Source organism: Gopherus flavomarginatus, chromosome 4 (assembly GCF_025201925.1).
Source record: "Gopherus flavomarginatus isolate rGopFla2 chromosome 4, rGopFla2.mat.asm, whole genome shotgun sequence".
Classification (NCBI taxonomy): domain Eukaryota; kingdom Metazoa; phylum Chordata; order Testudines; family Testudinidae; genus Gopherus; species Gopherus flavomarginatus.
Window position 1 is genome coordinate 150,846,861 of NC_066620.1, and position 16,114 is coordinate 150,862,974.

Below are 16,114 nucleotides of genomic sequence, written 5' to 3' on the forward strand. Positions count from 1 at the left end.
GGGCCCTAGTAGCAGCTAACACCGCTGACGGTCAGTGGGGATCCTGACCGAAACACACTGACATGGTTTCAGGTACACTTGCAGCCCGACTAAGGTCTGCTGCCCCTGGGCCAGTTCCAGTCTCCCCCTCTGAGCCTACCTGATCGGTGGCGTCAGTCTATGGGAAGTCCAGTAGCATGGGCCCCTCCCGGGTTGGGCTGGGTGTTAGATCCGGCAGTACCTCTGGGAAGTCCGGCCAGGCCTGCTCCGGGGGTTCCTCAGGGTAACAGCAGGGACGGGGTGGCTCCGACAGTCCCTCGTCGTAGCGGGCGTGGGGAAGCTCCAGCCAGTCCGGGCAACCACCCGGGGTCTCAGCAGCCTCCCAGTCACGAGCACCCTCTGGCAGGTCTGCTCCCAACGGCGGCTGCACCTCAACTGAGCGCTGCCGGTCGGCCTTTATACTTCTGGGTCACCTCCTGACCCTCTGAGGGGCAGGTCCAGAGCCCTGTGGCCCCGCCCCTTCCGGCATCTTGCGGGACTCGACCCTCCCTGAGGAGGAGAGGAGCCACACCGCCTCGTTACACATACAAACCAAACCAAAAACAATTAGGGGTAGTATTATTAGTATGCCAGCAGTTGTGGGAGACTATTCAGAAAATATGTTATACCAATGGTAAGTTGTTATGTCTTTCTGCGGTGGCAATTTTTAACATGTCCCAATTTGCGTGTATAATATGAATGGTTCCGTTTTTCACATTGTTTTTTTTAGGAACTATGTTACCTTTTTGCCTTTTAACAGATGATTGGTAACTGTTTGCCATTTAATGCCAAGATTGATAGAGAACTTAGCTAAATCAGTGGTTACAGTAAGCTGAGACTTTTTTTTTATGGCAAATAGTAAATGTGATTATTGGTAAACACAGTACTTACATTACATTTATAGACTCATAGGTCAGAAGGGACCAATCTGATCATCTAGTCTGACCTCCTGCACAAGGCAGGCCACAGAACCCCACCCATCCAATTTTATAACAACCCCTATCCCAGGACCGAGTTATTGAAATCCTCAAAACTGGTTTGAAGACCTCAAGCTGCAGAGAAACCACCAGCAAGCAACCCGTGGCCCACGCTGCAGGGGAAGGCGAAAAACCTCCAGGGCACCTGCCAATCCGCCCTGGAGGAAAATTCCTTCCCGACCCCACATTTGTCTTCTGGTGGGTTGCTAACACTTTTATTCTTTTAAAACACATTTCCCCAAGAATTAACACATACACATAGCCCATTATACAGTACTTTGGTTTTATTATTTTATTCCACATACAAGATTCTAGTGAAATGTCTTTACTACAGGGCTTTGAAACAACAGGCATGGATAAGCATACCCACTTTTGAGGAGTCCACTTGGTACAACCTCTGGTGCCCAATAGCTTCCCTCCCTCCCCAGCCCACTGGCTCGAGGTCCAGGGGAGCCAGAAGGATTCCAGGTGCAATCTGGGCAGTGGGCTAGCTTTTCATATCTTTGCTTCCAGAGCCTGTTGGTGTGCGATTTTTAACAACAATTTTTTCACTTAACAAATTTGGTCTCATTGTACTGGAGAAATGATAGGTATCAAACAATGATCTTTTCCTTTGCTTTAACAGATGCATCAAAACTGTAATATTTTCTGATAGTACCCAAAACATCTTGTTTTAAATATCTGCATTTCAGTACATTCCATAGCTATTCCAGTATGGTTTTTTTACTTTCATTTGTTTTTGTATTAGGTTGTTCTGTAGCTGGTATTAGCTTTTTCTGATTTTCAGAAAGACAAAAATAACATTTTTCTACCCCTTTTGGGGTGGCATTGATTATTGCTTAAAAGATTCCTTTCTTTTACAAATACCCTTGCTGACTGCAGGCAAAACAGAGGAATTACCCCCATATTTTTCTGTGTTTTTTGTTCTAAAGGCAGGTCAGATTTTAATGGCTTTTATTTTTTAAGGGTTATGGGGAAATTATCCCACTGTTTAATTATTAAATCCATGAGGTGGTGTACCTCAGTTTTTCCTCTTATATAGCAGACCAAGTTTGTAATGTTTTTCCTGCTGTGTTAAGCTTTAAGTTTATTCACATGTAATAGCTGAGAAGCATCATTACCATATTATCTTAAAGGATTTTTCCAATAATCATAGACACCATACATTGTTACAGGGGTACTTATTAACATTACATTTATTTCAATGTTTAACATTAACAATAACATTAGTGTCAAATGTATTAAAGGTATCTTGTTATACCATGCCTTTTATGTAGGCAATTTATTTGCTGACCAAGTATGTCCTTTATTTGCAGCTTCTTTTGTGCTGGCAGTTTTCACCTTCCTTTATCAGTTAGGTAATTTGCATCAACACAGGCTTGGCTTTTGGATTCAAAGCCATCAGCAGAGCTCAGAGACTCTGTCTTAAAGAAACACAATCAACTTCCACCAGAGTTTTGATTTCTTTTCATTTTCAACTCCTGCTTACAAAACACCCAGAGATCTCAAAAAGAAAACACAGTCTATTGCGGCTCTTTTTGGAACCCTAATAGGATTTTAATTCAGTAGCATGTTTCATTTGCATTTCTTTTACCCCTTTCTACAATATACACTGCACATGTCCTAGGGAAAATGCACATTTCTTCTATACTATAGCTTTTAAAACATTAGCCATATCAATTTTTACGTGAGGTGTAACTGTTTCTTTTGTTCTTACAGAGTTTTCATGTACCCTTATCAATGTGACAGTCTGATTACACAGAGCCATTTTAAGGCTCAGTGTTTTTAACATTGCTTCTTTTTGTTTTGTGCTGCTGTTTCAGAGGGGCACTGTTAATTTTTTATTCTTTCACTACAGCTCTTATCTGGTATTGTTACAAAAAACAAACAAACAAACAAACAAACAAAAAGACTCCAGAATCTCTCCCTATTCTCCTGATTTTGGCTGCCGTATTGCAGCCATAACCTGGTCTTTATTTAAAAACATTTTAAATTTTGTGAAGAATCAAGTTACCCCTTAAGTGTTAAATGCTAAATTCCAAAGCCAAACAACACCAATTATCTGTGTCTTGCAAAAAGGTCTTGTCAGTTTTGCAACTTTGAATGAAAGAGTCAAATGAATTTTTAGTAGCATTAAAAACAAAAACAAGAACAAAACCAATTTATCTTACACCTGCAAAACAGGAGTTTTACAAACTAGATGTGCTGGTTTAGATTCTTAGAACTTTACATATTTTCACAGACAAATAGATACATACACATTTTCTTTTCCTTAACATTCCTTTACATAGCTGTACATAGATTACATTTCCTTTATACATTTGGGTTGATTACATTCCCTTTATACATTTGGGGCAGTTAAGTTCCAGTAAACCCCCCTCATGTTTTTTTAGTGAATTTAACTAAATTTTCCATAGTTAAATGATTTCAATCAGATAGTTTCTTTATTTGGATTATTTACAGGCATTTTTTTGGAAAAGGGCCCATTTTTCCTTCAGAATGGCTACAAATAAACCAAGAATTCTCTCTCTTTAACATGGTTCTTTTTAACATTTTTGCAAAGTATAACTGCTTAATTCTCTCCAGCCTCTGTAGAGTTAACTTTTTACTCTCTTTTCTTAAATTACTTGTTTATTTTCCAAAATGACACCTTTTTCAACTCAGATTTTACCACTTTAAGTATTGTTCCAGGGGTTCATGCCTGCACTTACTGCTTTTCTTACTTCTGATGCTATGCCCTTAGGTCTTCCAACCTGTTTTTCAGTTTTTTTATCTGTTGCTTGCCTGCTTGTCTGAGCCCAATCCTGCTTTTTTCAATGAACTGTTTGTGAATGATATTGTGGTCATTTTACAATTTTGAGACAGATGTTTAAGGAAAGGGACCAGGAAGCGTGGGGGCTAGTTGAGGAGCCCACCCTTCTTGCTGAATTGGTAGTGTAACACTAAAGAATCCATTTCTGAGGCAGACAATGAAGGGGAACAGAACAAGGGGCTTTTTTTTGGTAATGAGATGGGAGTATGAAGGGGGTTGGGATCTATCCTTTTTCTTTTTTTTTTTTTTTTTAGAATAAGGTAAAGGGGAGCACTCAGTCTGGTGGTGGGAGAGGAGGCTTTTAATAAAGCTTTTAACTTATTGTTTGAATATTTGAGAGAGGCGAGTTTTGATTTTGTCCACCTACAATTTGCCTCTTCCCACCACTGCATGAAAAAATTAAACTCTCCTTTAACCAATTTAGTTTTAGGTTGGCCGAGTTTGTCTTTTAAGAAGTCCACTTAGTCTTTGTTCCAAGATTTAAACAGTGGTCACAGAGTTTTGGGATTCTCCTGAGTTAACCTAGACCATTTTTTCAGAAATTTACAGGAGTCCGAACCCTTCCTAAAATGCATAAAATGAGCTGGCGTTCCTTTAGGGAACTGTCCCGACTTAGATGTCTGGTTACCCATACAGGAGGACTTCACACACCAATTGCACAGGAAGGAAATTCGGGTTCGTCAGAGCGATGTCCGGTGCAACACACAAAAGGAGCCCACAGGCTACTGCCTCAATCACCCTTGCTTTCACAACAAGGGTTTTACCCAAGGTGCGGTGCGGCTGCGATTGTGCAGACTCCACTCACTCAGACCGCGGGGACAGGAACCCCCTGGTTGGCTGATCCCTGGACGGAGACGGCACCCAGGCTCAAACACTCCACAGGGAGGACAGATAGACAGGACAGTCCTCAGTCCGGACAAAACACAGAAATAATTACCTGACCAGATTCCTGATGTTAGATCCTGGGATCCCTACCAGAACAGAGTGGGAACCAACAGGTTTGATGGCGTAGACTTCACTGTGGTCATGCGTCCTTCCGTTCAGGTGGAGGACCGCTCGGGCCAAATGCCCAGGTGCCAGCTGCCACGGTCGTCCTACAAAAAATGATCAGGAATCGGCACCAGTCAAGATGGTTGCAATCTCAGCGGAACCTCCAAAATTGTCAGTTAAACTCAGGACTCACAGTTTGTCAGACCGCTCTGTTTTATTAGCACAGCGTGTCATAAACAGATAGCTAAGGGTTAATGTCTCTTACACCTGGAAAGAAGTAATCTGAAACACCTGACCAGAGGACCAATCAGGAAACTAGACTTTTTCAAATCTGGGTGGAGGGTTTTTTGGTGTGTGAGTCCTTTGTTCTGGGTCTTCTGCCTGCACTCTCTCGGCTATGAGAAGTGATTTCTGTTTCCTGCTTTCTAATCTTCTATTTCCAAGTTGTAAGTACCATATAGTAAGGCAGTAAGGTTTCTATTGTTTTCTTTTGTATTTACATGGATGTAGTTGCTGGAGTGCTTTGAACTGTATTCTTTTTGAATAAGGCTGTTTATTCATTTTTCTTTTAAGCAATTGACCTTGTATTTGTCACCTTAATACAGAGAGACCATTTTTATGTATTTTTTCTTTCTTTTTATATAAAGCTTTCTTTTAAGACCTGTTGGAGTTTTTCTTTAGTGGGGAACTCCAGGGAATTGAGTCTGTACTCACCAGGGAATTGGTGAGAGGAAGAAGTCAGGGGGAAATCTGTGTGTGTTAGAGTTACTAGCCTGACTTTGTATTCCCTCTGGGTGAAGAGGGAAGTGCTTGTGTTTCCAGGCTGGAAACGAGGGAGGGTGGAATCCCTCTGTTTAGATTCACGGAGTTTGCTTCTGTGTATCTCTCCAGGGACACCTGGAGGGGGGAAGGGAAAAGGTTTATTTCCCTTTGTTGTGAGACTCAAGGGATTTGGGTCTTGGGGTCCCCAGGGAAGGTTTTTGGGGGGACCAGAGTGCCCCAAAACACTCTAATTTTTTGGGTGGTGGCAGCTTTACCAGGTCCAAGCTGGTAACTAAGCTTGGAGGTTTTCATGCTAACCCCCATATTTTGGACGCTAAGGGCCAAATCTGGGACTAGGTTTGACACAGCGCTCTGCTAATAACACCCAGATAATGTGAGTACCATGCAAGACACAAACTGTCTTATTTATTCAGATAAAAGGGCAAGAACTTAACAAGATAACAAAGGAAGCAGAATCTGATAAGTTTGCCTGGGCTAGACATGCATATCTTTTTTCCTTACTATTACCGATCTTCTGTTAAAGTTTTGCATTAGCACCATTGTTTATGCCTAATGTTTCTTTTCCTAACACCTGTATTTCTTATTTCTGCTTAAAGGTACATACAACATTTCTTTAATCCATTCTTATTTTTACAATATAATTCATTCTACTTTCACAATTCCAATGATTGTTCCTTCACTGTACCTTTTTTATTTTAAATTCCCCCTCCCATTTCCACAGGAACTCCCCATGCAGCAATCTATTTACAGCACCAGCAGCACTTTTTGGCCCTGTCCCTAGGACCTGAGGGGAACAGCGGTCCCCGTCCCTTGATGCTTCCCTGTAACTGGGCTCACCCCGCCCTAGTCCTCTCTCTCCCACTTGGGACTTCGTTCCTGCCTCCTTACCAGCCGATCTAGCAAATCCCACTAAATCTCACCTGGGCAAGGATGAAACAACCAATCTCCATGTAAGAGGCAGAGTGGCCTCATTCCGGTACAGAGAGATTAATTCACCTTGTTGGGCTCAGCTAACCCCACCCCACTCCTACTCCCTCACAGGAAGGGGAGAGGCAGGGCATCAAGTATATGAGCGAGGCCCTGCAGCTCAGTTGGAGGCAAGTCAGGGAAGGAGCCAGACATCCTTCCCAGGAGCTGAACTGCTAGCAGAGCCCTCAACCAGCTGGGGTGGACGACAGCTCCCTGAGCCAGCCTGGTGAGAAGGCCACCTGCTGCTCCATAAGCCGGAGGGACCCAGGGCGGAAGTGGAGCAGGGTGGGCGACCCTATCCCTGGCCCTGCATGTTAGTGCTTTATGAGCACTAACCCTTAGGCCAGAATGCCTGAGCCATTGACTGTCTACTTGCTTAGATCTCAGACAGGAGCCCTGAGCCACTAACTGTCTGCTTGGCTCACATCCAGAAGGCCTGAGCTATCAAGGGCTTGGCTGAAAGCCAGGATGCCTGATAGAGCAACCCATGTGAGCACCAATTCCCTGCTGCTGCCAAAGAGGGCACCTCTGACCTTAACTTGGGTACACTTTAAGAAAAGGCACAGTGTGACCTTGGGTCAATAAGGTCCAGGACGTCCACATGTGCCTCACACCTTCCTCAAGGAAAAAGGTATGCTGGTTTTTAGGACTGGCTGGATACTACCACCAATTTATTCTGAGTTTCTCAACCATCACAACACCTTTTACTGATCTTCTCAAGAATGGTAGCTCAAAGAAAATCCAGTGGCCCAAAACTTGTGAGGGGGCTTTTAGAGTCCCGAAGGCCCAACTCTGCAGAGAATCCATTTTGTACAGTCCTGACTTCACCAAGGAGTTCCTGCTACTGACCGATGCATCAGATGCAGGGCTAAGAGCCATTTTGTCCCAGGTAGTGTGAGGTGACTAGCACCCCATCTTGTACATTAGTTGAAAGCTGTTCCCAAGGAAGAAGACCTACTGTGTGATCGAAAAGGAGGTGCTGGCAGTAAAGTGGGCTATGGACTTGCCCTGCTACTACCTTCTGGGCACTCACTTCACATTAGTCACTGACCATGCTCCCCTATGATGGCTACCTGCCATGAAGGATACTAACCCCCAAATTCTGAGATAGTACCACTCCCTCCAGCCCTTTTCCTTCTGCCTTCAACACTGGGCTTGAAGAGCCAACCTGAATTCCAACTTCTTTTCGCAGGATGGAGGACAGTAGATGGGGGTGGGGGTCAGATCCCAAATGGGGTCATGATGGGGGGATATGTGATGAAGAAGAGAAACTGCCAGCCAGCACAGCAGGAGTTAGAGAAGCTTTGGGCCCAGCTAACTCCAACCCGTTATATCTGCAGCCAATGCCAGGCCTGGAGTGGGGAGAAAAGGAGGGATCCCGGCCCAGTTCAGGGCTGACTGGCAAAGAGGCAGGAGCTGGCTGCCTCCTGTCTGAGGAGAAAGAGCACTAGCCTGCCAGCCAAGGCAGCCACCTGGGAGTAAGAACTGTCTCCCCAGCCAAGGGAGACTGTGAAGGAGATCTAGGAGTCTCCAGCACTTGAGGTAACTGAGTGAGCGAACCCCATAGACATTGTGGGGCTTGCCTTCCCCCAACTTGCAGCTGCCCTGCCCAAAGGAGCGTAAGACTGTGGCAATGCACCACCCATGACACAAGAGAAGCAATGGGAAGCAAGCCGCCTAGCAAATTGGACTAGAGGGGCTATACCCCAAACTGAACAGGCAGGTAGAAATAGCCCAGGGCAGTGGATTTTGACTCCCTGCTGGGAGGTCCCCCTGTTCAAGGGTTGACATAAACAGGGCCCTGGGCTGGGACCTGATGGAGCGAGAGGGTCCAAGTCTGCCTAATCCCCCCCAGCCTTAAAGACTATGAGGCTCCTCAGTCAAAAGGGACTGAGAGTCATGTGCTGTAACCACTAAGCTGCTTGGCCCTCCAAGCTACCTGTTACTGGGTAATACTCTCCCATGACCCTTGTCTAGCGAGTGCAACTTAGTTGATGGCAAGTCTCTCTGTCATAAAACAGTTCCACTGTACTTGAGTCACATAATCAGGGTAACAACACTTTATTCTTCCTGTCCCAATAACAGAGAAACTGGGGATTCCCCAGCAGCCAAAGTGCCATTTGGGCTGCTGGGGGCTCATGGAGAGTGGGTGTGCCTATGCAAACAAGATCAGCCCCTGAAGTTCTTTTCCACAACTTGGCACAATTCACCATGAGATGTCAGAGTTGAGCTCATCCTCACTCTGCTTACATCTATCTATCTATCTATCTATGAAATGATGGTTGTGACAAACATACAGCTGTGGATCTCCAATTCTATAAACATTTATGCACACATTGGTACAGCTTGTGTATAAAATTTTTATGTGCATAGGTGTTTTTGGAATTAGGGCCTTAGCCACAAACCTTCACCTTGTGTCCTCAATTGCCTGCAGTATCTCATAAATAGTCACATATTTGTAGTTTAATATTTATGAATTAGCTATAATAATTTTTTTTAATTAAAGCAGTTTTGAGGAAAAAATATTCCCAAAAACATTTCCAGTGAGATATATGTTTGAATGCCAAATAGTATCTACATACAAAGAAAGAAAGAAACCCCAAAGAAACCCCAGGGAGTAAAATGCCTTGTATTTGATTTAATGGGATATTTTGCAAGTTTTATTCAGAAATAACATCTACTGTATAATGATAACTGTGCAGAACTCCTTACTATTTTTATTGTGTAATGCTTCACTCTGCTGGATGTGAATGGAACTTTCAACTTCATTTTCAGTTTTTAGTTTAATTATGAAAATCTACCCTCTGCTGTATTATTTTTCTGTAACTCATTTGTCTTAAATAATTTTCAATATAAATAACATTTTAGCACATATTAAAGCTTTCTGAAGTTCAGTTCTAATTTAGGATTCATATATACTGGGGGTCAGCAAACTGCGGCACGTGTGCCAAAGGCGGCACATGGGCTGATTTTTAGTGGCACGCTGCTGCCAGCTGGGGTCCTGGACGCCGGCCCCACTCAGCCTGCTGCTGGCCTGGATTATGGAACCCCAGACCAGTAGCGAGATGAGCTGCTCAGTCCACTGCCGGTCTGGGGTTCCAGCCACCGGCCCTTTGCCATCCAGGGTCCCAACATCTGGCTCTGCTCAGCCCACTGCCGGCCTGGACGGATGGAACCCAGGCCACCAGAAGGCTGAGTGGGGCCAGCAGCTGGGACCTTGGGTGGCAGGGGCCAGTGGACAGAACCCCAGAACGGCAGCGGGCTGTGCGACTCAGCCTGCTGCCAGTCTGGGGTTCCGTCTGCTGCCCGCGCTGTTGGTCTGGCACACAAAACCTTTTACTGGCATGCGAAATCTTAAATTAATGGAGACTTGGCATACCACTTCTCAAGAGTTGCTGTCCCCTATAGCACAACCCCTTTACCCTGCAACTTGCAATTAACTGGAATTATTTCTCAACTTCCTTTGTCAGAAACTAGCATTTCAAAAGCCCTTTTAATATTGTATGCACTGTAGTCAGCCTAATGAGTCAAGATGATCTAGTGATCCTAGTTTGCTTGTCAATCTCACCTGCCTTGGATTAGGCTGAGACAAGCTCTGTTTGTCCATAAAGGAACAGGATCTATATTTTTGTATGGTTTTCTACTATCAGTATTTCTATACTATATTAAGAATTAATTATTGACATGTTAAAGTCAATCTATCACAGAGAGTAAGGACTAATCTTGATTTACTCTGCTCCGTCCTAGTTTCATCCATGTTTCTTTGGTGATTGTGTATTTTCCAGACATGACCCACTGGCTTCCTGATTCTGCCTATTGTACTCCAGCTCACTGGCAAGAAAGTGACAGGAGACCCTAACAAAGAACCAAGAGAAAAGGGGCCAAGATGAGACAACCCTTGAGACAAGATTAGAACATCACCAAGCCCTTCCTACAGGTAGCAAGCCCAGTCAGGTTTGGAAACATAAGTTAAACCAAACACCCACAGAGGAACTTTATTTGTGGATTGAGTGGTAATTCCCAGAGTTCACTGAAAGTGTGCATGACACATTTCACTATTCTGCTGACAACTAGTAATAAAAGGCAATATTTAATTCTACATATGTCCTGGCCATTTTGGAAATCTATAGAGTTCATGGTGGGCCAAATAAAAAAATCTTCAGTTTGCTTTGTTTCCTTTGTTTTCCACAGAATATATCCTGATCCCAAACAGGCCATACATTACTGACCATATTCCTTTACCTCCTCCTCCTCCTCATGTAAAACCAGCTGCTGTTTCCTAGCTGTTACTATAATGCCTAACCTGCATGACATAATGTCCCCTCTTAGAACATCAGGAAGATCTCCCCTCAGCTCAGCAGCATATTTTAAGGGGGCCATTTGTGAAGCAGATAGTAAGCTTCTTTTCTGATTGCTGGGGTATTACACAACACACTGAGACAATACGGCAGGTGTTGCCAGTTGGTACATTCAATTATCCCAAGGTTATGGTGACCTCAGAAGAGATCATTGGTGTCCATGGTGCCAATTAAAGCTGGTTGAGAATTTTCTGATTACATGGGTTTTTTGTAGGAAAATGCTGACTCATCAAAACCAAAACTATTTGCAGGAAAGGGTCAGTTTCAACAAATGCCCAGATTTCTGGGGAAGGAGTGAGTAAAAAGTTTTGAAATTTTCAAAACATCCTGTTTTGAAAAGGAAAAAATCCATTTTTGGCTTGAAATTACTTTTTCTTTAGAAATTTTAGTTAATTTATACTAAAAAAGTAAAATACATTTAAGGGTTGAAATGGAAACACAATGATTTGAAATGATCACAATGAAACATTTCAACTGACTCAGTACAAAAATGCAGATTATCAGTGAGCGAAAAAATGTGAGATTTTGACTTTTCATTCTGATTTCAGATTGGAAATTTTTTCAAAATCTCAAAAATTCTCATGGAATGGAAAAAACATTTCCTGCCCAGCTCCACTGGTAATATATAGTACAAGTGTAAGAGTGCAGAACCTGGTTACAGGGGCTGCTCTAGGGATTTTGCTGCCCCAAGCACGGCAGGCAGTCTGGCTTCGGCAGCTTACCTGCAGGAGGTCTGAAGCTGCGGGAGGGAAGCAGCTCGTGGAGGGAGGGAGGGTTACTGAGGACTCCAGCTATCCCACAGTCCCCAGCAATCTCCGAAAATTATTCGCATTCTTGGCTGAGCTCCCAGTGCCTGTAGGCTCAAACACATTGTCCAGGGTGGTTCAGGGTATAGCTTGTTAATTTATTCCCCTCCCCCCCGTGAAAGAAAAGGGAAAAAATCGTTTCTTGACTTTTTTCAATGTCACCCTATGTCTACTGCATGCTGCTGGTAGATGCTATGCTGCGGCAGTGAACAGCAGTATCCTCTCCCCTCCCTACCCCTCCCCGGTGGCAGATGGTACAATATGACTGCTATCCGTTGTCATCATCAGCCCATGAGTGTTCCTGGCTGGCCTCAGGTGAGGTCGGCCGGGGGCGCCTGGGTAAAAATAGGAATGACTCCTGGTCATTCCCAGTTGATGGTTCAGAACGGCTGGTAACAGTCCTCATCATAGCAACTGGGGGCTGGGCTCCATCAGCCCCCTCCCTTTCATGTGTAAAGAAAAGATTCTGTACTGCCTGGACTATCATACCAGCGAGATGCTGGGCTCCTCTCCCCCGCACCGTTTAATATCCTGCCTGCATAGCAGCTGGAGGCTGCCTCCCCCTTATTTTATCTCACTAAAAAGTCAGTGTTTCTTATTCCTGCATTCTTTATTACTTCATCACACAAATGGGGGGACACTGCAACGGTAGCCCAGGAGGGTTGGGGGAGCAGGGAAGCAACGAGTGGGGTTGTTGCAGGGGCATCCGCTAGAATGGCATGTAGCTCATTATTTCTGTGGGATCTGACACGAAGCGGCTGTGCTTTCTGGTACACTGGTTCTCTAGTACACTTGCCCCATATTCTAGGCAGGACTGACTCTATTTTTAGATACCATAAAGGAGGGATTGACTCGGGGAGTCATTCCCATTTTTGTCCTTGCGCCCCCGGCCGACCTCAGCCAGGGGCACCCATGACAGCAGCAGACGGTACAGAACAACTGATAACTGTCATCTCATTGCCAATTTACAATGGCATGGTAGATGGTACAGAACAACTGATAACCGTCTCTGCTATCTTGCAAAGGCAAATGAATGCTGCTGTGTAGCGCTGCAGTACCATCTCTGTTAGCAACATCCAGTAGACATACAGTGACAGTTAAAAAAAAGCTGAACGGGCTCCATGGTTGCTGTGCTATGGTGTCTGCCAGGGCAATCCAGGGAAAATGGCGCAAAATGATTGTCTGCTGTTGCTTTCATGGAGGAAGGAATGAGTGACGACATTTACCCAGAATCACGCGCGACACTGTTTTTGCACCATCATGCATTGGGGTCTCAACCCAGAATTCCAATGGGCAGGGGAGACTGCGGGAACTATGGGATAGCTATGGGATAGCTACCCACAGTGCAACGCTCCAGAAATCGACGCTAGGCTCAGACCATGGATGCACACCACCGAATTAATGTGCTTAGTGTGGCCACGTGCACTCGACTTTATACAATCTGTTTTACAAAACTGGTTTCTGTAAAATCAGAATAATCCAATAGTATGTCTACACTACTGGAATAAGAAACTCTGACTTTTTAGTGAGATAAAATGAGGGGGAGGCAGCCTCCAGCTACTATGATAGTCCAGGCAGGACATTGAACGGTGCGGGGGAGAGGAGCCCAGCATCCTGCAGCTATGATAGTCCAGGCAGTACAGAATCTTTTCCTTACACATGAAAGGGAGGGGACTGATGGAGCTCAGCCCCCAGTTGCTATGATGAAGACTGTTATCAGCCGTTCTGTACCTTCGACTGGGACTGACCGGGAGTCATTCCTTTTTTTACCCAGGTGCCCCCAGCTGACCTCACCTGAGGCCAGCCAGGAGCACTCACGGGCTGATGATACGACGGATAGCAGTCATATTGTACCATCTGCCACCGGGGAAGGGAGGGGAGAGGATACTGCTGTTCACTGCCGCAGCACTGCGTCTACCAGCAGCATGCAGTAGACATAAGGTGACATTGAAAAAAGTCAAGAAACGATTTTTTTCCCATTTCTTTCATGGAGGGGAAGGGGGTAAATTAACAAGCTATATCCTGAACCACCCTGGACAATGTGTTTGAGCCTACGGGCATTGGGAGCTGAGCCAAGAATGCAAATAATTTTCGGAGACTGCTGGGGACTGTGGGATAGCTGGAGTCCTCAGTACCCCCTCCCTCCCTCCACGAGCGTCCATTTGATTCTTTGGCTTTCCGTTACGCTTGTCACGCAGCACTGTGCTGTGGACTCTGTATCATAGCCTGGAGATTTTTTTCAAATGCTTTGGCATTTCGTCTTCTGTAATGGAGCTCTGATAGAACAGATTTGTCTCCCCATACAGCAGTCAGATCCAGTATCTCCCGTATGGTCCATGCTGGAGCTCTTTTTGGATTTGGGACTGCATCGCCACCCATGCTGATCAAAGCTCCATGCTGGGCAAACAGGAAATGAAATTCAAATGTTCACGGGGCTTTTCCTGTCTACTTGGCCTCTGCATCCGAGTTCAGATTGCTGTCCAGAGCGGTCACAATGGTGCACTGTGGGATACTGCCCAGAGGCTAATACCGTCAATTTGCAGCCACTCTAACCCTAATCCGATATGGTAATACCAATTTCAGCGCTACTCCTCTCGTCGGGGAGGAGTACAGAAACCGGTTTAAAGAGCCCTTCATATCGATATTAAGGGCCTCGTTGTGTGGACAGGTGCAGTGTTAAATTGGTTTAACGCTGCTAAAATCGGCTTAAACGCGTAGTGTAGACCAGGCCTTAGACTAATATTGTGAGACCTGTAGAAGCAGGTGTCATAAACAGATAGCTAAGGGTTAATGTCTCTTTCACCTGAAACACCTGACCAGAGGACCAATCAGGAAACCGGATTTTTTCAACTCTGGGTGGAGGGAAGTTTGTGTCTGAGTCTTTGTTGTCTGTCTGCCTGCTTTCTCTGAGCTTTGGAGAAGTAGTTTCTGCTTTCTAATCTTCTGTTTCCAAGTTGTGAGTACCAAAGAGTTTGTTTCTTTTGTATTTACATGAATATAGTGGCTGGAGTGCTTTGATTTGTATTCTTTTTGAATAAGGCTGTTTATTCTTATTTCTTTTAAGCAATTGACCCTGTATTTGTCACCTTAATACAGAGAGACCATTTGTATGTATTTTTCTTTCTTTCTTATATAAAGCTTTCTTTTAAGACCTGTTGAAGTTTTCTTTACTGGGAAATTTCAGGAAAATTGAGTCTGTACTCACCAGGGAATTGGTGGGAGGAAGAAGTCAGAGGGAAGTGTTTTTTTTGTTCCAGGACTGGAATTAGAGGGGGTGGAATCCCTCTGTTTAGATTCACGGAGGTTGCTTCTGTGTATCTCTCCAGGAGCACCTGGAGGGGGGAAGGGAAAAAGGATTATTTCCCTTTGTTGTGAGACTCAAGGGATTTGGGTCTTGGGGTCCCCAGGGAAGGTTTTTCAGGGGGACCAGAGTGCCCCAAAACACTCTAATTTTTTGGGTGGTGGCAGCAGTACCAACTCCAAGCTGGTAACTAAGCTTGGAGGTTTTCATGCTAACCCCCATATTTTGGACGCTAAGGTCCAAATCTGGGACTAAAGTTATGATAGCAGGGCTCACATCAGAAGTGAGTGGAAAACAGCAGAATAGTCAGTGTGACCTAGCCTTGAAATAACGATGTTTGAGAAGAGAAAGTTAGAAAATACTAGAATAGATAGCAAACCACCTAAATAAAATGCAGATGTTTTTAATTAATGCACGTCACAAAGAGGTATAAATGCTTGTGTGATTTTGCTTGTACTTTGGAGAAACTGAGGCAGAGATGCTCTGTGTCAGTTGTGTCTTTCCCTTGCAATTGCATGTTCTGTATAAAGCTGTCTCTGATTTTGTTGCTTTAACCTGCGAGTGGAGTTCATTTCTTCCACAGTTTATTATGATGTGGTGATAAAGCTCAGCCATTAAGTTTGGCTCTGCATCTTAACTTCTCTAAAAGGTGGAACTGATTGGATTTGTGGATTTATTTTGCTCCCATCTCTATGAATGAGGAATAATGGCATATGGCCATTTTCCCCAGGGGAACAATTCCACTTCTTCAAAGGTTTTGGTTTCTCTTGTTTCCTTTTGAGAATTCAGGAGCAAACACCACACCCTCATATTCTGTCCACTGACTATCTGACAGTGGATGCAGCTTTGCCCTTGTCATGGTATAATTCCCCACTCTGAACCTTAGTGTCCAAAAGATGGGGTACCAGCATGAATTCCTCTAAGCTCAATTAACAGCTTAGTACTTGTAGCGCTGCCACCAACCAGGAATTCCAGTGCCTGGTACACTCTGGTCCCCCCAAAACCTTGCCCGGGGACCCCCAAGACCTAGTCCCCCTGGATCTTAACACAAGGAAAGTAAACTCTTTCCCTCACCATTGCCTCTCCCAGGCTTCCCCTCC

General features: G+C 44.6%; 2 long non-coding RNA genes across 6 annotated transcripts in view; both read left to right on the forward strand.

Moving 5' to 3' along the window:
• Positions 1 to 16,114, forward strand: part of LOC127049441 (uncharacterized) — a 44,954-nt gene that overhangs the window by 5,876 nt on the left and 22,964 nt on the right. For all 5 annotated transcript variants that reach the window (XR_007773985.1, XR_007773986.1, XR_007773987.1 and 2 more), the window contains exon 2: positions 10,335 to 10,486. This is a non-coding gene — a long non-coding RNA (uncharacterized LOC127049441). The remainder of the gene's footprint in view (positions 1 to 10,334; positions 10,487 to 16,114) is intronic.
• On the forward strand, positions 14,023 to 15,568 carry LOC127049443 (uncharacterized). The gene is made up of 2 exons (XR_007773989.1): positions 14,023 to 14,476; positions 15,284 to 15,568. It is a non-coding gene; the product is annotated as an uncharacterized LOC127049443 (long non-coding RNA).